At 36.7% G+C, this 24,546-nt stretch overlaps 1 protein-coding gene across 2 annotated transcripts in view; it reads left to right on the top strand.

Moving 5' to 3' along the window:
• Positions 1-1,265: 1,265 nt before the first annotated feature.
• Positions 1,266-24,546, top strand: part of LOC113048033 (transcription factor SOX-5-like) — a 164,936-nt gene continuing 141,655 nt past the window's right edge. The window contains exon 1 of one of the 2 annotated variants that reach the window (XM_026209535.1): positions 1,266-1,307. The gene's annotated coding sequence lies outside the window, so the exon portion shown is untranslated. Of the gene's footprint in view, positions 1,308-14,027; positions 14,192-24,546 lie in introns of those variants that run through there. The other variant, XM_026209534.1, reaches the window with a different exon arrangement.

Genomic DNA, 24,546 nt, shown 5'->3' with positions numbered 1-24,546 from the left:
TCAAATAGAGCAGAGGTTGAGATTCAGCATGGAGAGCACAGGGAGTTTTGGGTGGTCATGTGCAGTAACTGAGAGGTCATAGGTTTGAACCTCACCATTGTGCCCTTGATCAAGAGATTGCTCCGGGTTGCTGCAGTGGGATTAACCCTCTAATAAATGTACTATAACATAATTTTTGCAGTTGTCATTCACAAAGCTGTTGGTTTGGAAAATATGAAATCATTTGATAATGATTTTTAGCATATTTAATAAAATACTTAATTCCATTAAATCCCTAAATAGTTTATCTTTGCCTGTCTATAATTCTCCATGATTTTTTAAATATGTATTTTTATTATTATTCTAAATACTTGACGCATACTCTAGACAATTTTTTAATTTTATTTTTATTTTTGTTATGCTGAATTTATTTGATTAAAAAATATGGTAAATCATTATTTTTTTTTTATTTTATTTTTTTTTTTTGGTATATATTAAAATGAAATGTATTCTTCTTATGGCAAAGCTGAATTTTCAGCATCATTACTCTAATCTTCAGTGTCACATGATCCTTCATAAATCATTCTAATATGCCGATTTGGTTCTCAAGACACATTTCATATTATTTTCCATGTTGAAAATAATTGTATTGCTCTGTTTTTGTGGAAACTGAGACTTTTATTTTTATTTTTATTTTCAGGATTCTTGAAATAGAAATCTTTTGTAACATATAAAATGTCTTTACTGTCACTTTTTTTCTATTTAATGCAACCTTGCTGAATAAAAGTATTGATTTCTTTAAAAAAAAAAAAAAGGAAATTACTGAGTCGAACATCAGAATATATTTTGTTTAGTTTTTACAGTTATAACCTACCAGAAATAATAAAAAATTAGGCTGCGGATTTCTCACGGACATACTGCTTACGAAACTAAAAAGAGATAAATCCTTATACTTGTTCGGCTGTGTTGTGAGTAGATTTGAATCGGTCAAAGTAGCATTTTGGACTCTTTAAGGGTCACACATCCTTAAAAGAAAATAAATCCATAAACCAGACCAAAGAAGTGTATCAAGACATTGCTTTCATTCTCTAAAGCATTCTGCTCCACATAGCAAGTCAGTTACCTGAATCTATTGACGTCACCGTGTTTTTCAAAAAAAAAAAAAAAAAAAAAGGAATATTCACCTCAAAAGGTTTTGATTTCAGCAACAAAGAGGAGGCGCTGGTATTGATCAGATTCGCTGTCTGTCTGTTCTTTTCTCTATCAGGGACTGAAGAGCCACAGCCTCTATAGAGGGACTCAGACAGGGTGGGAGGAGATCCCAGCAGGTAAAAAGACCCACCGCAGGTCACGACCACAAACAGCATATCAGCTCGCTATTTCTGAACAGGCCATTGTGCCTGATTTCTGTCCAGACACCACAGTAAAACTCCAAACACACACACATGCACGCTTAACACTGTTTAAAGGTGCTGTAGGGAACTTTTGTAAAAAAAATATTTTTTACACATACACAGTAGAATATGAGACAGATACTCTGTGAAAAAAATCAAGCTCCTCTGGCTCCTCCCAGTGGTCCTATTGCCATTTGCAGAAACTCCATCGCTCCCGGTAAGAAACAACCAATCAGAGCTGCGGTCCGTAACTTTGTTTGTGTTCAAAATGTATATAATAAGCGAGTACACCATGAATCCATTTTCCAAACCGTGTTTTTGGCTTGTCCTGAATCACTAGGGTGCACCTATAATAAGTGTTTATATTCGGACTATTTTAGATTGCTTCGGGGGTACCGCGGCGGAGTAACCCAGTACCTTTGTGATTCTTCATAGACATAAACAGAGAGAAGTAGTTCCGGCTACGATGTTCTTCCGCAAGACGCAAGCAGTTCTGTTTATTAACCGCTAGAGCGTCAAAAGTTCCCTACCGCAGCTTTAAGGGCAATTGGAATTTAAATCTAAAATATGAACAATTCAAGAAGGTTTATGTGAGGGTTTTATTTAGGGTTAAGGTATTATTATTTTTTTTTATTCAAACTTTTTTTTTTTTAATGACCTGACCCTGGATAAAGGTCACTTCAGCTCACAGACCTCCCTGCAGATTCCCTGCGTGCGTGTTTGTGAATTTGGGGCAGAGATGTACTTTCAACCTCTTGTTTTGTAAGGTCGGGAATGTTTTAAATTTTGATGTCTATTTCAATCATATTTAGCTTTTTATTCCTTCGAGAGAGTCATTTGGAAGCTTTTATCTCATTATGACATCAATAACAACATCTGCGTCTTAAACTCAGCACAATAAGCAGCATTGTAAAGCTTCCTGAAGAACTCCGAACACCACATTCCAGCCATGTTTGTGTTTGCCATCGTTGTTTTTCACGAGTTTCTGATCTTCTCATTCCTTTAACAGACAGTTGTTTGACTGCTTGTGTGTTGGGTTTACATCTCTTGGATTAGCTTATGATGTGGGGATAAAACTGTTCTCAGAAAAGAGCAGAATCTGACAAAACCTCCATTTCGGGACGTCCTGATAGGTAAAAATGATTCATCATTATGATTTAACACTCTTTACACCATTTTATATTTACTTCATTTTATATATTTTATTTGAACCATTTTATGTAAAGTCCTAATCAAAGTGTTGTCATTAAGCATCTGTTCCATGTTTCCTGTTATTAAAATTGTTCAGAAATTGAACACCAAATCAGAAGATTAGAATAATTATTAGAATAATTTCTAATTAATCATGTGACACCGGATAGTGGAGTAATGGCTGCTGATAAGGTATCTTTATCACAGAAATAAATACAATTTTAAATTGTATCAAAAAGTTATAATAAATTGCAATATTTTTACATTATTATTATTAGTAGTAGTAGTAGTAGTAGTAGTAGTAGGAGCAGTATTTAAAAAAAAAGTCAGCCTAAAGAGACTTTAAAATAAGACTTTTAGAATGAGGGAATACAACATAAAAAAAGTGTAATTATTTTAAAGAGACTTTTAAAATGAGGGAATAAAATATCATGCTTCTGCATCCCGACTACAATTCACAATGTTAAGTGGCTGTTAGCTCACGGAAAGTCCTAAACATGAGCGCTGTACTCACATCACACAGACAAAAGGGTGGAGAACGAGAAGAACATGTTTTCGTTACACAAAAGGAGGAAGAATGGAGATGGTGAGAAGATAAAGGAATGGAGAAAGGAAGGAGAAGTAGAGGTGAGGAGGAGGCCAGCGAAAAAATAAAGTAAGAAAAGAGAAATGGCAGAGGAGGGGACGAGATTGATGGAAAGAGAGAACACTGTATACAAGAAGAGAAACTTTCAGCAAAGGAAGTGAAAAATGCATCAAATAAAGATCTTGACAGAAAGATGAATGCAGCCATAAGGACGGTCGTGGCTTTGGTTTAATTCAGCTTGTCACACAGACACTATTTTTAAGTGTTGGAGTGTTCACACTGTCACTGAGCTTGACAGCTTGTATCCACATGTAGAAAAGGTGTACATCATCCCGTGCCAGTTGTGCTACTACTTGTTTCTCTTGTATTCTAACTTTATTTTCACTCGCTTGCCTCTGCCTCTACTTCTCCTTCCTTTCTCAAAAGTCTGATTTAAATCTTACAGTTGTCTTATGGACAATGAAACAGTCAAAACATATTCTATAATCTTGCATTGAAGGCGGAATCTTCAGACTATCATAAAGATTCGGGGGTGGAACTTAGACCACTAATCAACCACCCAGAATATCTTCGAAACCAGATCGCGACACCCTGAGTTGCATGGTCAAATCTAGAAGAATCGGTTGATCTTTAAGGAGAAGTTGTGGAGAATCTTGGGTGGTTTTTATCTTTCTAGGCCTGCTGGTCATTACTTACATCACTGACTAGAGCTGTTTACCAGGGTCAAGTTGCAAATGACTGGAGCACAAATATGCCAGTAGGAAGTCAACAAGTGTGTGTCAAGTGTTTTGTAAGATTTTTGGTTGTTGTTCTTGCAGTTTAAGTGTGTGGTTGTGCAAGTACACAAATGTGTATAATGACGGGTTCTACAACATAAACATGGTTTATGAGCACACTTCCTGTGTCCCCGACTCCCCATTTAAAAAGGCTTTAAAAAACATTAAAAAAAAACTGTTTTATGAAATGCAAAAATTACCTGTAGTTTTCTGTAAGGGATAGGTTTAGGTGTAGGGTGATAGAAAATACAGTTTGTACAGAATAAAAACCATTATGCCTATAGAGAGTTCGCTGTAAACCACAAATGCAAGTATGTGTGTGTTGGTTTGCAGATGGAAAGCATGTTTTATTAGCACATTAATGCTAAGATAAGATAATTTATATGAATGTACAGAGTTCATTGTAAGTTGCCTGTCCATAAAGTGGATACTCGTGTATATACAGTAGACGATGCACTTAGTGATGTACACAAAGACAAAACACCACCAGGATTTTCAGTGTACTATAGAGTTATTTTGCAGTTTGTGTATTTTTCTTATGATTTGATTCATATGGTGACATTAGTGACTGGTGGGTACTTATTACTATGTAGAAATGTTATCTTTGATTGAAATAATAAGTGGTTTTGCCCACCAGTTCTGCTTCATCTCACCCAGTAATGGCAGCAGGAATTAAACACCACCACACGACACATTAAACAGCAAGCTCCTCCTTAGACTATGCTTATATTACCAGTTGTTTTTAAAACCTATACTGTATAGTGGAAAACACCCTAATGATATTTATAGTTTAGCCCACTTTAGTTGCTTGCACACTTAAAGAGTGTCAGTTTTAGTGTGAAGATGCATCAGTGATAATCATTGATAACTGTTCGATATGGCCGGGTTGTGATCAGACTGACCCCTCGCCATTCCTACCCAAGACTAAACACCATCACCATGCAGGAAGGAACGGCCTGTTGGTAAATTACATGAGCCGTCGTTTATATCCCAGCAGATAAATATTTACCCTTGTGCTGTTGCCCGCCTTGTGATTAGCCACCTCCCCTCACACAGTACCGGGACCACCTCTGTGAACAATGGCTCTTTCATAGGCACCGTGTCATTCCTTCTTCCTCTCTGAGAACCCCGGGGAGTGGGAAAGGAAGTCGCCTTCACAGCCTTAGCCCGGACAAATAAGGAAAGGGGTGGATATGCTCAGGTAATTGAACCCTAAAGGTCTGGGGAGCACTCCAGCCATCTATCTTTTGGTCACCACTGTGTGTATACCGACCTCTTATGTGGTGTATTTTTGAGTGAAACAGGATATTCAGTAATGATAAAGTGAAAAGCAGACGTACCATACCAGAATGGACTACCAGTATTGTTTTGTCAAAATCGACCAAATTAACTTTTAAATGTATATTTCTGGTCTCAATGATTTCTCAATGATTTATTATAGCTTTTGAAAACTTCTAATTCTTTATATTGTAACAATCTTAAGAAAAAAAGGAACATTCTTAGGATTTTTTTTTTAAACTTTATTCTTAAGAGGTTAAGTAATAAGAAGTAAATAGCACCCCTGGTTTGTAATGGCGAATTTAAAAAATCCAGTTATTTTTGCTCAGATTTTTGCTATACATTTGTACATTTCTGGCCTACATTTTAGCATTTTGCTCAGAAATGTGCAAGATTACAGGCATAAAATGGTTTTGGTAAAGGTATTTTATGTTGACTTTTATTCAATAACCTGCATGGCCTACAGTAGGTGAGGTCATCAGAAAAAAAAAGTTGTTTCAGAAATAGTGGTTATGATATGTGACGGTAAAAGAATACTAATACATTGTTTTCTTAAGAATAAAAAAACACTGATCAAATGTGCAAAAATAAAACCAAAGATATCAAGGCAGTACATTTTGACAGGGTCAGAATTGTTATTATGTTGCCTTTAAGCTTGAAAACCCTGAACAGGTTGGAACCAGCGGAGGGACAGATGTAGCCAAATCCGGCCATCTTGATTCCGGCGAGTTTCATTACCAGATGTATTGCATTAGAGCTGAAATGAATAGGCAGATGTGTGTGTGCATTATTAGCAGAGCTGAATTGTGCTGGTCTTATGATCACAGTGATCGAAGCGGAGCACAACCGCAGGCTGGCGGCTGGTAATCCTCTTCTTTCCCTAAATAAGCCCTCTGTCACCCGCTATGTCTGATACAAATGCTTTCACAATCCCTCATTCTACCCTTTAATTCACTCTCTCTAAATCTCAGTATGATGTTAGCCGGGCATTTTATCAGAGCCATTGTATTAATCTGATCCTATTAAACACTAGAGAAACAGAGGAGCTGCGCTTTCTGTCCATCTTGTCCCTGATCTCTGTCTGCGTGAGACAATAATGGCATTGTGATGTCCCGAAAGATCCTGCCCTGCCAAACAAATCTGTTTATTTGCGTAGCTGCGTATGCGTGCACATTACTGCTCACGCTGACATTAAAATCTCTCTGACACTAAGGTAAAAATGGGACAGACAGCTTCCAGGTGTTTCTGCTGATGAACAGGTGTGTGTGCATGTGCGTGTGCCTGTGTATTCTGTCAAACACACATGTACATGTTCATCCAGCATATCCCTAGCTGCCTCAGTCATCATTATTTAAAAAGCAAACCTCTAAATGCTCCTCTAAACCCTTAATCACAACGCGACCGCTAATTCAATAATACCCCGGTTGCTGTCTGGTGATGCCTGCATTGTTTTGGCTCTGACCAGGTGATGGTGGCTTCATTCAGGGAGCCTGGCATGGTCTCAGGGGCACGGTGCCCTGTTACGGGTGCCCATTGTGCATCTATTGTGCGCCTATTGTGGCAACCCTGAGAGAGCTAGAGGAAAACAAAGGCACCAGCGCTGCAGAGTGCCCAAACTGATTTAGCATGCACCTGGCATCGCCACAGACGCAGGACATTATTAATTGCTAATACATATTTATGTGGCACAAATTTGCCATTTGTTTATGCATAAAATTATCAGTAGACACAGGGTGCTTAGCCAGAGAAAATGGTGACCTTTTTAAACGGGAGTGAATGGAGCCCTGTTTGCTGGTTAAGACTTTGTGCACTTTGTCTAGTGTTCGTTTGCTTTGTGTGAATCGTGAAGAGAGCATCTTGTTTGCAGATGCTTGATGTTGTTTGTCTGTCTGAGTGAAGTTTATGTGACAGCGAGATAAAGACAGGGAGACTGTGAAGGATTGTAGCGTGATAAACATGGAATTGTTTTGGACATGAGCCATGGTGAATTTTTTGTATAGTGCCATGTAAATACCTTGAAATATGAATATGGTTATGGCTAGTTGACACCTATAATATATGGATTATTATGCGATCAGTTTTATATGACCTTTTCTGTATGACCTTGTATGCACTGGGAGGCAATGGCGTAGATTGATACTTAATAAATTAATTTGCCACACCCACAGGGTCAATTAATATTAATAAAAATGATTAAATATAGAAAAAATAATTTATTTTTTAATTTATATAAAAAAAAATAGATTCAAATTGTAAAATCTTGATAGTTTAAAACCAAAGTTCATAGACATAGACATAGTACCCCAAGTACCAAGTTTACTGTACTATCACTTTAGTAAAATTTACAAGCAAAAAGTTCTATTGTCGATTGTCAGTAGTGTGGTGATGCATGAAGCTTTTTTTTGGTCAACATGGCAAACCAGTGTGACCAACTTGAACCCATTGGTCCTGCAAAATCTGTGTTGGCAAATCATTCCCTCACACAAAATTCCCAAATGTGTAGATTTTTACGCAGTGACTGGATTTGACCCATGAAAATTCAAAAACGTTTGACCATGTTAAAGTCGGCACCATAATGGTAGGGTGTTTTGGGTGGTTGTCAAGTCTGATCAAAAGTAATAGCACACCTGTCCTCAAAGAACAATTTGAGGTATCATTTGTGTCCATGCCATGTAAAAAAAAAAAACTCTGCTACGAATGAGCAGTCATATTGGTGTTGCTCGCCTTAGCAGACACCAATATTCAATCTGAATGACCAAAATTGTGTGTTGGGTTACAAGCCGTATATGACTGTGTAATAGCTACCAGTTGAGAGGCTCATAAGCAATCACCCAGCTTCACTTGACCAGGTGGCAACACACACATCCTCAACTCAATAAGGAATACATTAGTACAATTTCAAGTGACTCTTCCCCTTTCTCAGCAAACACATTTACTTTCTATTAAAGCCTGATCTACAGTGCCGGCAGCCAAGTAACCGCCAGAGTTTATTACCATAAAGATTAGAACCGCGCTCTTAATGTGCAGGTGAACACAAACACATGCACTCAACCCACCAAACATATGTGTCCGTGTGTGTGTGTGTGTGTGTGTGTGTGTGTACTTATTTTGACTATACTTGTGAGGACCAAATGTCCTCATTTATTTTGTGAAATACTTTGACATCCTATTATTAAGGACATTTGACTTTTCCTCACTAGTTAAAAAGGCTATTAATATATATTGTAAAAGTGGTCCATAATATTGTTCCATTCTATTTAAAGTAGTATGAAGTATTCAAAAAATAATAATTGTATGCAGAACAAGCTAAAACTTAAGTTGTGAAAATGCTTGGAAAAGAGCAGCTAGGACATTCTTCAGAATTTGTCCTTTTGAGTTTCAGAGAAGAAAAGGTCATACAGGTTTTAAAAGAAAAGAAGTTGATTAAATTAATTTAGAATTTTCAGTTTCTGAAAACTATTTCTTTAGTGTCTTCCTCCTTTCTCTTTCTTTGTTCACCTCTCTCCTTTCCTCTGCTTCTCGTCCCCAGGGTTCTGCGAATCACCAATGGGTTTGTGGTCTGAAGACGAGCAGCACTCATCTCTTTCACATCCTTTGTAGGTCAGTTCCTATTTTTACTCATTTTCTTCCGCCGTTTTTTTTTTTTTTTTATGCAAGGACACCCCATTGTTGTCGGCCGACACAAGCAAAGACCGGCATATTAGTAAACAAATCAATTACTGCTTCACAATGGCTGTGATGTGCTCATCAAAGACACATTATCGCTCTGTGCCGTATTGTTGTCATCATGACACTTCTAATCATGGTTATCATGGGCTAGTAGTTTCCATGGCTACACTATAACAGTCAGCCAATGAAGCGCCCTGTCCCAGCCCGAGAGAACATCCATCAGCCAATTGTTGCACCCTAAGAGTAAACGGAGTGCCCAGTTCGGACTTGGTTGCTATAAGTTTTTCTAATTTCTCTGTCACTTATCTCAATTTCAGAAATGACTTGTGTTCTAAGATTTTAAATGGGATTTTCACTTCCAAAAACTTCACAGTGTGTACATTCCCAAAGAGAATGAAGCGAGCTGGATGGTGTTTTCCCAGTGGGGTGGAGCGATGATACAGAGAGCAGAACGCAATTATCAGAAAAACTGAGAGCAAGAGACACAGAAAGAATGAGAGAGAGAGAGAGAGAGAGAGAAAGAGAAGACAGGGCCACAGGGAGGGGCACGGGGCCAGCTGGAGGGCCAGGCTGTGTGTTTTGTGTGTTTGCAGCAACAATACAGGGCAGCTGAGAGTTGCCCCATGACTGTTTCTCTGAGGGCAGTCTGTACCGTCCACACACACACACACACACACGGGTCACTGCAGAACTACTCAGCTGCCGATGCAGTCAACTGGAAACAAACAGCAACACTGCTAAAATCAGATTTTTTTTTTTTATTACTTTCTCGTCAAATACACTGAAGTGCATGCTTCGCAGACCTTCATATTAAATGACATATGGGTTTGCTGTTGACACTGTCCAGGAAACATAGCCAAGCTTGAGGCTCAGAGAGTGACAAGAATGTTTGTGCATCTTTAAAGGGGTCGTCATATAAATTATATTATCATTTTATTATTTTTGTTTCCCTGTAGTCTGCTTATGTTTGAAAAGTCTAATGCTCTGAAAAAAAATCAATGCTCTGAAAAGTCATATTTTTTTTTATGTTACATGACCATTTTCTATCTTTCACCCTTCTTCTGACCTCTAGAATTAAATGGCCTATGTTTTACTGCCGTGCCTTTAATTCCATATAAATGGCTAAATAATAGTACTTTGTTAAACTCACTGGCTGCAGAAATAGCTATACTTGTCTTTTCCCCCACATTTAGTGTTAAAGTATATGATCATGTTTTTGTATATACTGTTTGTGTCTTACATTGATATCCATCAGAAGGATATGCAAAGTTGTAGGTGATGCATGTATCCAGAATTAGTTCTTATTGTACTTCTTTTTTATTACTTAATGATGACTGGCCATCAGTGAAATGTAAACTTGGGCAACCATATGTTTATATTTTGGATTTCTGAAGTCATCGTCTTTTTTTTTTTTTTTTCAGAAGATTGTTTCTGTTCCAGACGTCTTGGAAACTTCCTCATAACTTTGAACCTGTAATGTTTAGGTGACTCATTTGTGCGTTGAACAATGTCCTGGCTGGACTGAAAGGTCACCAGCATCTTCACTAAGGTTTAGGTTTCTGTGACTATAGCTTCCTTTGTGCAGTACGAACAGTGAAATATTGTACAAATGTGTTCAAGCATTTGGACCGCAAGCTGTGTGTGGGGCACGGACGAGTGTGCTTGTGTGACCTCTGACCTGTCTTCCTCTCTCAGTACATAATCTAAAGGAAGTTCCGCCTGTGGTTAGCCAACACAGACAGGAAATCATGTAGTGCAGGGGGAAGTTGTAGGGCTGTAAAGTTGTTTTAGATGTTATGACCTCTTTGACCTCCACTCATGATGCAACGTCCTCCTTTCCTTTATTGGAAAGCACAGCTAAAAGTGTGTGTGTGTGTGTGTTTATCTTTAAGGCAAAAGCCACTGTCTGAAGAATGCATAGGATGCATCCGTTTGTGTACATGTGCATCCCCTTAACTCTTAGACACCTGCATGCACTCTACAAACACGGGGACTCCTTGGTTTCCCCACAAGCCGACCACTACGGGGATACTTGTGTTCTTCTGTAAACAGATACAGGCATGTTAGAAGATGTGGCTGAGCCCGTGTTTGAGCTGAGAAGTATAACTGTGTGTTTGTGTGTGTGTGTGTGTGTACAGCACATCAGGCTCCTAGCACTCTCTAACAGAGCACCTGTTTATTCTTCCATAGTCTACAATGTAAATACACACAGAAAAATGGAAGCCAATTGTGCTTGGCATTGTAAAAAGCACATGATGAATGGAGCTGGGGCTTTTAGACAGGCCTTGGCCTTCTCCATCTGGAGAGATGAACCTGGATTATTAGATGATTCGTTTTTGCCTGGCCACTTTTTTTGTAGTTGTGTAGATAAATGTAAATGTAAATAATATGCACTGTTAGTGACTCAGAATACAGAATCAGTGGATGCTGATCACAATAGCTTGCATGTCTACACTGCGAGATCAATGTAAAAGTCGCCATTTAATGTCCTAAAAACTGTTTTGTTCCACTCACTTTAGTGTCTTTCAGCCTCAAGAACAATATTTGATTCTTTCAGGAGGATTCACAGTGGGAATCAGTAGGGACCTAGTAATATGATATTATGTTGATATTTTGGTCATAATAATATCATGTTGTGATTATGGAGTAATGGCTGCTGGTAATTCAACTGTGCCATCACAGGAATAAAACCAAGGTCCCACTTTATATTAAGTGGCCTTAACTACTATGTACTTAAATTTAAATAAATAATTTGGTACATTGCACTTATTGTGTACATACATGTTTTTGCATTGTACTTATATTTAAAAAATACCTGCATGTAAATACATCAGTAATTAATTTGTAATTTTATAAATGCACTCTTGACCTCATGCCTTACCCCTTAACCCACCCTTAAACCTATCCATACCTCCAAACCTGTCCCTTACCTTACCAATATTCCACCTCAATAGCAGCAAAAGTGTTTTGCAATACAATATGAACACAAAAAGTTAATTGTACTCATTTTTTGATGTAAGTACATAGTAGTTAAATCCACTTAATATAAAGTGGGACCAAAAATTGTATTTCAAAACCCTGACATTGCAGTATTTTTGCTCTTTATTTCTCATCTGCACTGCATCAGTGCTTTACACCATTTTATTTTTAGCTCGCTCTAAGTTTGGGTTTTGATTAGAAATAATTGTGTGTTGAATTAATGTCACGGTATGTTGCCCATTTTCAGAGACATTTAGAAAATAGAGGTCCCTTTTTAAAAAAAAAATATGAATGTGACAATAATAAAAATTTATGTTTAAATTAATATATTGATTCTTGCTTTGGGAATATTGCAACTGTTATGATGTAAAATATAATAATATTTTACATAATTGATTTATTTCCTCCATCCGAGCTCGCTCAAAAGACTTTTGGCTTATACTGTGTGTGAACACAGTAAATGAACTCGGCACATCCCAGATGGCCGTTGGATTCACTTTTTCACATTCATATTCAAATATATTATATTGGTAATTGCAAATGATATGCAAATCTAATCTGATACACTAGGGTGCACTTTGTGCGAAGGACTTTACCTGTGGTTATACTTTAAGATAACACTTTCTATTTCCTACCATTAATTACTATATTAGGTATCATGAAGTAATAATGAACTGAATATTGATTGCATTGATGACCTAAAGTTAATGTTAATCAATAAATATATACAAATAAATGTTCATGATATATAATTAATCTTATTAAATTATTCGTCCTGCTTTCACCATATAACACTATCAAGGTCAGGAGTCAACTAGTTAACACAGAGCTAATAGAGTAGTCTGTGCCACCCCTACTGGATATCGGTGCATGTCAAAAAAAATCATCTCTGAGCAAATTATTCAGTGAATCACATCATCTGTCATCATGCGACAGATTGTTCCACACTTCTCTCCTGAATTCCCTCCTGAGCATCTCTCTCAATATGCCCAGGGCCCTTGTATTCCCTGCGTCTCCCTCCCAGTAGACCTGCCCCACTCCAGCTTTCCTCCGTACCTGAACTTCCTCACCAGGGCGGCCATCGGGCTAATTGTGGCAAACGCGTCTATGAATGTATACGCAGTTATTACTGCTCACAGTGTGTGGAAACCGCAGAGGCCACATAAAAACACACTCATTATGAAAAATGAGGCTCTTGAGTGAATTACAGCGATGCGTCTTTGTCTTGTAGGTAGCAGCGTCCCCTGTGTGGTGGTGCGATGAAGGGTGTGGGAAGGGACGTGCTCACTAATCAACACGGCAATCGCATTTCCATATAAACAACCAAAAGCTTGTCTACATACATTCCAGTTCCATATGATGTGGGCTTGCGGTCAGGGCTTGTAATTGCTTCAGTTCGCCGAGTGTTAGAACAGGGCAGAAGAGGACGAGAGAGGCCTCTGGAGAAATGGAGGAATAGTCCAAGCAAGAGATTTTTCAATGACCTGAGCTCTTCAACGATCTAGTATCAGAGTTCACTAAATCAATGCTCAGTCATACAGCAATAACAAGCCTCCTTTTATTTACACCAGTAATGGCTATGAATAACGTAACAACAATATTTAATGTGGCGTGAACATTTTTACTCATCTAATACTTTTTTGTTAAATATTACAATTGTGGAATATTACAGTTTAAAACAACTTTTTATTTTAATATATATATTGAAATATATTGTTAGAGTAATTCATTCTTGTAATGGCCATGCATTTCAACTTCAGTTTCACATGATCCTTTAGAAATCAGTTTAATACACTGATTTGGTTAAGAAGTATGTTTTATTAATATCAGTGTTTAAAGCAGCTGTTTAATATTTTTGTGGAAAACGTTATGCATTTTTTTTTCAGGATTGTTTGATGAATAGAAAGTTGAAAAGAACAGCATTTTTGTAGTATTATGCATTATCTTTACTGTCACTTTTGATCAGTTTAATGCATTCTTGTGTCATGGTGCTTTTGCATATGTTTTAAGCGTAAAAGCTTCTTTTTTGAAATCTAAAAACATCAGTTCCAATTTATTAATCATGTATGGAAAAGAGCAGCATGGACGCTCCTCAAAATATTTTATTTTATATTCCAAAGAACAAAGAGATTCATACAGGCTTGGAGTGGCATTAAAGAATATTCATTTTTGGGTGATCTGTCTCTTTAAGATCAATCTCCAGGAACCTGCCTCATTCCACAGATCGATTGGTCTTCAGGGGCTTCTTACTGCATATCAGGCAGACCATGTGATCTTCTTCATCAGTGCAAGAGCTTTAAAGAATCATACATAAACATCACCTGCTCTATTCATCTCAGGTGAGAGAAAACCGCTCTCTCTTTCATTCTCATTTTCTTGCCCGCTTTGGGATTCCTGTCTTTCTGTGGGTTGAAGTAATGTCTGGTCCTTTGGGTTTTCTTCTCCTTGGGATGAACAGAAGAAGAGGAGGAGAACAGGTAGTAGCATTATTCTCGGCTTTTCGCCGGTAATGCTGAACCCCCGACCAATTAAGTGGACTAAAACCAACAAAACACCTCCATTAGTGGGAGGTATTGTTACATGCTTGCTGATCATTTAGAAGTAGACTCCTGAGTGCCTCCTGGAATTCTCCCCTGGAATCTGTTTCCCTTTCATCTTGCACGTCTTGTGTTCTCAGCAACGCAACCAGAACTCGTGTTGGCACCTTGCACTTTTTAAAAATGCAGATTATAGCTGTGCAATTAAATCTTTAATAGCTTGTAGTTGAGACTTAAATGCGGAAAAGTTGGATGTGAATCTGTTTACATGGCAGAACAACAACATAGGTTTCTGAAGTCATGGACTGTAGTTGAACTTCAGTCTAATAGGAAATGAGTCGGAGTTCATTGAGCCAAACAAGAAGTGCCATATGCTATTTGTACTTTCTCATGGAGGACTACACTACACTACCGTTCGAACATTTGGGGACAGTTTGTGAAACTGGTATAAGTAGTCTTATATGCTCACCAAGGCTGCATTTAAAATAACTTTTTCTATTCTAATATATTTTAAAATGTAATTTATTCCTGTGATGGTAAAGCTGAATTTTCAGCTTTTTTTTTTTACTATCGGTTTACATCACAACCCAGTGCATGATTTGCAATATTATAGTCATTTACAGGTGGCATTCTCTGCAGGTCATTCTTATTCTAGACAGCATTTGATTGGACAAAAGTTTGAGGAGTTTAAAAAAAATATGATTTTTTTTTAACTGTTTCCCCAGAAAAGTGAATTTGTGTCAAGTTTTAGGAGTGCACTAGCATGCCTCAATCCCAACAGACATTTTATAGTGACACCCTCCCAACATCTAGGTCTCTTCTTCTTAAGAATATCATTGATTATTACATGGGTGTTTTGTATCTGGGAACGTTTGTTTATAATTTAGTTTTAGTTGTGTTGGTCAATGACTCTCTTCATTCACTTCTGAAACAGAACATATTGAGAGCTCTCATCAACAACTGAATAGCTGAAAAGGAATTAACCTCTAAGTAGTGCTCCGAACATTTGCAGAGTGTGTGTTCCCATATCAAAGAGCATATTTAATAGAGCGCTGTGGCGTGGAGAGCTCCAGCGGAGTGTTAAATAGGCTGAGAGCTGGAAGTGAAGGGCAGAGGTGATATCCTCTCTAAAGGTCTCTAACAGCCAGAGCAAACCATCCACACACACACGCGCGCGCACACACACACACACTCTAAAGAGACGTATAAATGTCCAGCATCCGCGGTTCTGATCGTCACATGTTAACACAATGGGTGCGGGAAGTTTGTTCATACCCAGGAGACCTAGGGTGAGAGATATGGAATGCATGTGCGTGTGTACGTGAGTGTGTGCGTCCCTGGGGTTGGGGGGCCGTGCTGTAATGGTACAGATGGGACAACATATGACATGTGAGGGTGTGGGGACACTGAGGCTCTCTCCGTCCATCTGGACTCCCCTCTGATCTGCCCTGCCTCCCTCTGCCGTGTGTTTGTTTGTGTGTGTGTGTGTGTGTGTTTGTTTGTTTGTGTATCTGTAAGTAAGGGCTAGCCTTTCTCTCCTGCATGGCTGTTTGTTTTGTGCAATGAGTTCTAAGAAGCTTAGTATTTCCTCATATTTAGTAGTTCTTGCTAAAACAGACATCACTTTTGCTCATAATTAAATGTTTGTTCAAAAACTTTAAGTAGGAAACTTTGGTGCACAATGGCACATAAAACACATCTTAAATCATGTGGCTAAAGAAGTTAGCTCTGACCTTTTCCAAGCTCTCTAAGCTTAAATTTACAATTTTGCCTGGGGGCCTAAAATTACCATTGATTTACATGAAAAGATGGACTTGAAACGTTTTAGTGGATTAGACTAGTATAGAGACCTTACTGTGGGAATTTTTAGCAGGAGGTAGTAAGTAACCAGTAACACTTTAGATTAGGGAACAAGGTTTCTTATTAGCATGCACATTACTAGCTTATTGGCTGTTTATTTAATTATAAATCACATATTAATGCCTTATTCTGCATGACCATATTTTAGATCCTTTAATCCTGCCCTACCTAAACTTAACAATTACTTTATTAACTATTAGTTAGCAGCAAATTCTGAGTTAAAGGTAAAAGTCATAGTTATTAGTGAATGTGTTCCCTAATCTAAGGTGTTATATTAACTATATCGGTTATTAGCCACCAGCTAATGACTGACTTTTTTTATTCATATCTACAGTATATACACTAGCATTAAAAAAATTGGGGTTAGTAATATAAATTATATTTTAATGAATACTTTTATTCTGCAAGGATGCATTAAATTGAGCAAAAGTGACAGTAATGCCTTTTGCATTGTTCGAAAATATTTATATTTCTTTGTCAAATGTTTTTCATCGAACTTTCTATTAATCAAAGAATACTTTAAGTAGCAAAACTTGTTTTCAGAATTGATAAAAACGAGAACCTATATTTATAATTCAGTACAAATAATAATTGAGCAACAAATCAGCATATTAAAAGGATTTATGATGGATCATGTGACACTGAAGACTGGAGTAATGGCTGCTGAAAATCCAACTTCCCAAAAAAAATACAATTATAATATGTAATAGAAAAGTTATTTTAAATTGTAGTAATATTTCAGAATATTACTGTTTTAATATTTTATATTTTAACTTAAAGTCCTACATAATAGTTTATTAATAGTGAGAACTGTACCTTTTTTTTTTTTTGGGACCAATTAAGGCATTCATATGAAGTTTATAGCATACACAGATTGAACCGTTCTTTCCAATCAAATGCAAGATCACCAGGGCCCAAAATTTATGTTAAGTGACATGCAATTTAGCTGAAAATACCGCCATTAGCTGGGGTGGGAAGACGTCCTGGATTTGACAGCGTAGTTTTGACCCTTGTCTCGCTCCAACATGGCCTATCCAATACAGAAGCTGCAAACCTGTCATTTGAACATGTCTTCATCCCCCTCCTCCTCGTTCTAAAAATGTCATTTGTGTCGCCTGCCTGTGCTGTTCTCCGCTCGCCTCCCTCCGGTGGCCCCCTGTGCATTGTGGGTCATCGGCGGAGCTCAGCCCCGTTTGTTAGGTGCTGAGGAGGCTGTTTGAAATTCATGTTCGGTAGATTGTCAGACAAGAGGAGAGTGTGTGTCGGGGGACGCAGTGGTTGGAGGGGGGCTGTAGCTTCATTACCATATCAAAGAGCCAGCCGTCCTGGTCTAATGGTAATTACACTGGCCAACAATTGGCGCTCACTGGTCGGATCATAACAAAAAAAAAAAGAAATAAAAAATGAAGGGTGTGTGTGTGGTGTGTGCTAGGATGGAATACAGGGGAGTGGAATTGGCCAGGGCATTCAGGTTATGTTAATACAGCTCATCTATTTAATTAGTGCTCAGGCTTGGTTTACTTCCGACATGTCTTTTTTTAAAAGTGTGTGTGTGTGAGAGAGAGACAGTATGGTAACGGAGGTTTTCGGAAAGGATTTGGCCCATGTAAGATTGAGATATTATGAGGTGTACTACATTGCTTTGCTTTTATGAAACAATAGTGCTGTTCCAAGGCCTAGTGAGCGGGTTACTGCTAATAATCCAGTCTGATGTTGTTTATATAGGGAAGTGAGAGCACTCACTTTTTATTATCCAATCAATCCCTATAAAGGTTCAAATCAGGTTCTGCCCTACTTTTTCCCACGTGAATACCCAAAAAAGTGTTTTAAATGCTGTTTTAATGTTTTTCACATATGCATTTAATAAAATGCATGTATTTATTTATTTATTTATTTACATATACAGTTTGTTATGTAAAGTACTCTTGGAAAACAAGGATAACTTAATATATGCTTACTGGGATGGCAAGACTGCAGTTACCATCATGCGTAATAAATATAACTTAATATAATAATAATAATAATAATAATAATAATAATAATAATAATAATAATAATAATAATAATAATAATAATAAACTTCTTATTGTGGCATGAATAAATATAAAAACTTAATGTAATAAAATTTTAAAATGTAATTAGAAAAAGAAAAGTAAATAACTTTTTAAATTGACAAATAAAGACATACTTGAAACTTTATGTAGGAATGAATAATACATTGCCAAATTGTTTTGAAATTTAAGATAAATTACATTTTTATTGAACATTTAAAAATTTTAGTCGACTTAAAAAATGACAATGATTTAAAAAAAATGTATTTAACAGTTACATTAACACATTTTTTTATGTATTTATGCATTTTTTATTTTAAACATGATCCTACAGAGTTTAAAAAATAAATTTCTCTCTCTCGGTTTATATATACAGTGTGTGTATATATATATATATATATATATATGTATGTATGTGTATGTGTATGTGTATGTGTGTGTGGTGGTTGTTGTTGTTGTTGTTGTTGTTGTATGTAACAAGAATTTTAAAGGCGGATTAAAAAAACTGTTTAAATGCCATTGGACGTGATAGGGATTTATTTACATTTTTATTTAAGAATAAATTGAAAATTGAGACTTCATTGCAGTTTTTATTATTTACAGTACAAACCAAAAGTTTGGACACACCTTCTCATTCAAAGACTTTTCTTTATTTTCATGACTATGAAAACTGTAGATACACACTGAAGGCATCGAAACTATGAATTAACACACGTGGAATTATATATGGCATTATATACATAACAAAAAAGTGTGAAACAACTGAAAATATGTCATATTGTAGGTTCTTCAAAGTAGCCACCTTTTGCTTTGATTACTGCTTTGCACACTCTTGGCGTTCTCTTGATGAGCTTCAAGAGGTAGTCACCTGAAATGGTCTTCCAACAGTCTTGAAGGAGTTCCCCGAGAGATGCTTAGCACTTGTTGGCCCTTTTGCCTTCTGTCTGCGGTCCAGCTCACCCCTAAACCATCTCGATTGGGTTCAGGTCCGGTGACTGTGGAGGCCAGGTCTTCTGGTGCAGCACCCCATCACTCTCCTTCTTGGTCAAATAGCCCTTGATGCCTTCAGTGTGACTCTACAATTTTCATAGTCATGAAAATAAAGAAAACTCTTTGAATGAGAAGGTGTGTCCAAACTTTTGGTCTGTACTGTATGTGGCAGTCCTATTACATCATCCCTTAAATCTATTGTGCTGCTTACAAATCCTCACCTGTGGCAAACATTAACCAAGGAATTCATTATCTTTGGAAATGTTGAATTCTTTATACTGATGGGCTGACAGAAGTCACAAGGTGTTTTTGTGTTTGTGATGACGGGGAGCAAGATGGTTATGGAGTTGTGATGGGCCTGTTTGAAGGCCTCTTTAGAGAGGAGAGGATCACAGAATATGATGAGAGAATCTGATCGAGGGAGTTATTTGACTCATTCCTGATGCCTGATGTTTGCATGCATAGATGTGTACAGAGCAAACTGTGTTTATCATACAGATCATCCCTCTATTAGCCTGCACACTTCAGTTGTGCTCTGACACGCAGCTGAAGAGGACATATGCACTCCTTGATGTTGTATTATTAAGGTGGGTTGCGACTGGAAATAAATGTGTTTATGAGGGCCACATTTTCTAGGTGTGTTTTTATGTAATGAAAGCAGCCTCTTAATATGGCTTTGAGTGCCATAATTTGTGCAATATTGTCTTTTTTCACAATATTTATGTGAACTCCCCAACATTCTTGGCACATTTCCTGATGAATGAGTCTCATTCATAAAATCCTCAGCTTCTTTATGGTTTCACTTATTAAATATTTTGTATCGTTTGCTGAGTGTAGCATTCTCATTTCTGTTGTTGAAACCTTTCTGCATTCAGTATTCTGCTTAGAAAATGGAAAAAAAAAAGTTTTCAGATTATCAAAATGTACTCTTCAGTACACTTTCCTGCTTTGCAATTTGTTATTCCAAAAATCTTATGAATTTTTCATCAAAATAATTCCTCAAATTATTGAATAACTCTGAAACCATGTTTCTTCTGATGTCTGAGGTAAACTAATGTCAACCAATTGGCAAAAAGCTATTTTACCATTATTTAAGCTACTATACTAGTTAATGTGTATTTATAAAATCTTGTAAAGTCATTAGCTAACCTATTTTTTTTATATACCTTACCAATGTTAACATAATTGGTCCTGTTCAAAAAGCCCTTCAAAAGCTGATTATGTTTCTGGACGAAGCGCCTACCTTTCATGAACCAATCAAATCCCTGATGGATAAAATCAGGTTCTGCCCTAATTTATTTTTTCTCATGAATACAAACAAAAAAAGACATATTAAATGACATTTAAAGTTTAAATGATACAAAGGTGTTTAAGTGACACATTAAATAATAAAAAACAAAGATTATGAGAATAAATAAGTAGAAATACGAGAATAAAGTTCAAATATTTTGAGAAAAGAATCAAGATTATGAGAATTAAGTCGTAACAGCTACACGATTATTGTAAGATAAACATGAAGGAACATCAGAAGACAAATGTTGAAAAGATTCACATGCCACTTAACCTGAGGCGAATACAGTGATCTGTCATGCCACATTAAAGAACGTGAAAAACACGTATTTGTATTTTGCTATAAAACTATAAAACTGACAGAATTTGAAAGCTGAGACTTTGTTTTATATTAAAAGTAGCAAAAGCACATAGCTTATGTAATGCCTCGCAACCTCGTAACAGCTTAATGCTATTATTTGGTGGCTGGCGCTATACCAATAATGAACGACTTGAAATATTATTTCCAAGCATGCTGTCCCTGTGAGTATATGACACATGGTATGATTTCTGTTAATAATCCCACATATATTAAAATCAGTTGCCAGGCCACTGGAATATCTCCCAATTACTCCCAATCCGGACCATTTGCATGCACAATATAGACTATACTCTCAAAATTGTATAACTTTAATCTCGTAATTGCTACTTCTTTATTCTCATAATTTTTACTTTTTCCTAAAAATATTATGACTTTATTCTTGTAATTGTATAATTTTTTATTATTATTATTAATGTTGCACTGAAACGTAAACTGACATTTTGAGTGATGCTTTAAAAGTTAAATTACTATAAACTGAGTTTTTATTATATTTATTGACTTAAATCCTACAGTTTTATGTTGCAAAGCATATTTAAATTTTATATTACTGAAATTTACTCCATATTAAGAACATAAACTTGCAAAAGAAAACCGTATTCTGTTTCGCAAAAATAATGCAAAAATAGTTGATTATTGGTATATTGTAATTATTAAAGTATTTTCTGAGGAAAAATAACGGTAATTTTTTGGAAAAAAATTTTTTCCTACATAGTTGTACTAATATTTCCTTTTTTTTTTATGGTCTGAGGATGTAGCCTCCTACACTAATCTTTGAAAGCTACCGTAAGTTACAATAATATGCAGATTTCTGGAGACTGTGTGTCTGTGTGTCAGCAGGTCATAAGGGCCTGTTCAAGAGGGCCTCATTAATATACACAGTGAGTGTGCGAACTGTCATACTGTTATCACGCTGTATAACAACACCATGACAAGGGAACTCATTCAGCAACGTCCACGCAACGTCTGTGCAATGTCTGTGCAATATCTGCCCCATATGCCCCACCGCCACTCAGACAGGAAGAAGTCATGTGGTCATCAGAAGAGTTGTACCTGTGCGTTGTCTCACTCGAGACCTTGCGGAGTATAAAATTGTCTTTTTTTTTCTATGTGCCACTAATATCTGAATGTATGCATGTGTGTGTGAAGTCTAAATTAAGCCTAAGGGAAGGCAAACCATGACACAGGGTGCTAACAGCATGCTCCATGCCTCTCTCTAGCTCTCATTCTAAGCACTTCATTCTCTCACACCTCTCTTGCCCTTGAGAGGAAGTGCACTGCCGGCTGTAAGTGAGAGCAAATGTCCTGTTATGAAGACGAAAGTGAGAGAGAGTGAAAGATGAGAAGAGAATCTGATGGAGTGAAGGAGAACGAGGGAAAGAAGTGAGGGAGAGGCAGATGGAGAGAGCGATAGGATGCCTTTTTTGCAGTTTAGTAGTTTTCGTGACCAAAGAAGTCAACATGCTTTGCTTTTGCCTAAAAATTGGCAAATGTAAGGTGCCCTTGTGCTCAGGAAGACTAAATATTTTTGTCTTTTCCCCCAACACACCTTATCACTCATTTTACAGGTGGTTTTAAGGTAGATCAAACCATCGACTAAACCATCTGTTGCATGCAGATAAGATCTTAGCAATAACTTTTCTGCATAATGCAGTCATAATGCAAACCCACAATGGGCCGTTCGCGCTGACAGCGATTCACAGCCACACATTGACCAGATGGCATTGGCTGCATATAGATTCCTGTAGATATAGATGTGCTGAAGTTGGTGAAGAACTGTTTTCTGTTTTTGTTACACTCCAAAATCAAAATGATAAAATAAGTAATATTTTACTAAAAATGAAGCCTACTTTTTAGACTTTTCAAAAGGTGTATTAAACAATTTGCACTCAGAAATTGACAGCAAACTTTCAAGCATAATGAAAAAAAAAGTAGAAAGACGAAAATTTCTTGTAAAACGTACTCCAATAATACTTTATTTACAACTTTGAAAATTTTAATTTAAATATAAATATATATATAAATATATATAAAATATAATGTATACACTAGTAGTATTGTTTTGCTGTAATGCGGTAAAAGTGCTCTGTTATAGAATTGAAAATTAATGGATAAAGTAAAACCATAACTCATTGCAATTTTGGGTAATAAAATAAGATTAATTGTCTTGTAAATTGTGTCATGATGTTCCTAAATGTGCTGTAGACTTCATTTTCTTTATGCACAATATTCATTGTTTTCCCCCACTTCATTATTGTCAAGCAATTAAAAAATGTACACTTTAACCCGTGGTTCCTGTAGCACTATAGCCTGCATTATCGTCCCACTCTTTTCACATACAATTTCTGTCCTTAGCCATCAGTTCAAATGAGTAATTTTAAGTTTTTAAAACTGACAACATATAAACCAAGAGAGTTGCACAGCAACTTGAAAGTGTTAGTAGTTTGCTGATGAATGTAAATCTTTAATTCAATAGATTATTTTTCATTCATATTTAATTAGGTAAATGTCATTTTTATATTTCTTTATTTACTTGAATAGACAGTGTGTCAAAGTGATCTACGTAGTAATAATTCAAATGCAAAACAACAATCACAAGCCTATTGTGTATTAAAAGTGTCTTTTGATGGATGACTACATTTTACTGAAAGATTGTAATTTCCATCATTTGTGTCACAGTGGTGCGTTACCGTGACAGGTTGAAAATATGCAACAAAGTGTTTCTCAGGGTAGGAAGCAGAGGGAATATGTCATGCTGTACAGAGCAAAGAGAAAAGGGCTTTATTTTCATGGCATGACGCCGTAGACACACAAAGACCGTGAAATGAGGGGCTTTGGAAGGTAACCATTTACTGTTGACTGTTGCTAATGGTAAAGAAGAAAAACAGCTGTCCACCTTAAAGTGGAAATTGACAAAAATAGGGTTTGCACAAGAAAAAGTAGAGTGACTTAGAGACTTGCATGGTAGCGCAGACACTGTATGAATACACGGAGTATTGCATTAACATACAGTGACCCCAAAAAAGTTATTTTTATGATGTCTGGACATTGTATGACTTCAGTGTCCAAGTACTTTTTGGGCCACTTTATGTAAGCTCAAGCTCAGAAAGAGAACTTACTGTCTGAAACTCTCGTATTTCTGATATTCAGATGTATCTTGTAGACGTCAGCTAAACCCAATTTCAATCTTCTCAGTTTTAATACCCTTCCCAGTGTTAACCGGGTCAACCGTTTATAAATCTGTGTCTCTGAAATCACTCAATACAAACAAGTCCCGGAGATTGACTGCTAAACTGCTTGTCTGGTCTTGTTCTTGAAACTACAAGCAGACAAACAAGATAATCACCGCCGTTCTACATATGGACACTTTTATTTAATTATAAGTCTTTCAGACTCTTTTGTTTTTGTTCCTCATCACGCCATCCTAGTAAACACAAGAATCTTTATTTTTTGCCTTCAAACTTTCACTGAAATCTTTGCTTTGATCTTAGATATTGTGTTGACAGATGTATTAGGTCATGGCTGTCTTTTTTATACATTTATGTATATTAAAGCTTTTCACACTGTGCATTAACATACTCAAATAACCCAATAAACACACATTTAAA

This window comes from Carassius auratus, chromosome 29 (genome assembly GCF_003368295.1).
Source record: "Carassius auratus strain Wakin chromosome 29, ASM336829v1, whole genome shotgun sequence".
NCBI classification, from domain to species: Eukaryota; Metazoa; Chordata; class Actinopteri; order Cypriniformes; family Cyprinidae; genus Carassius; species Carassius auratus.
Note: the sequence above shows the minus strand (reverse complement) of the source record. Positions and strands in the feature narration are given on the sequence as shown.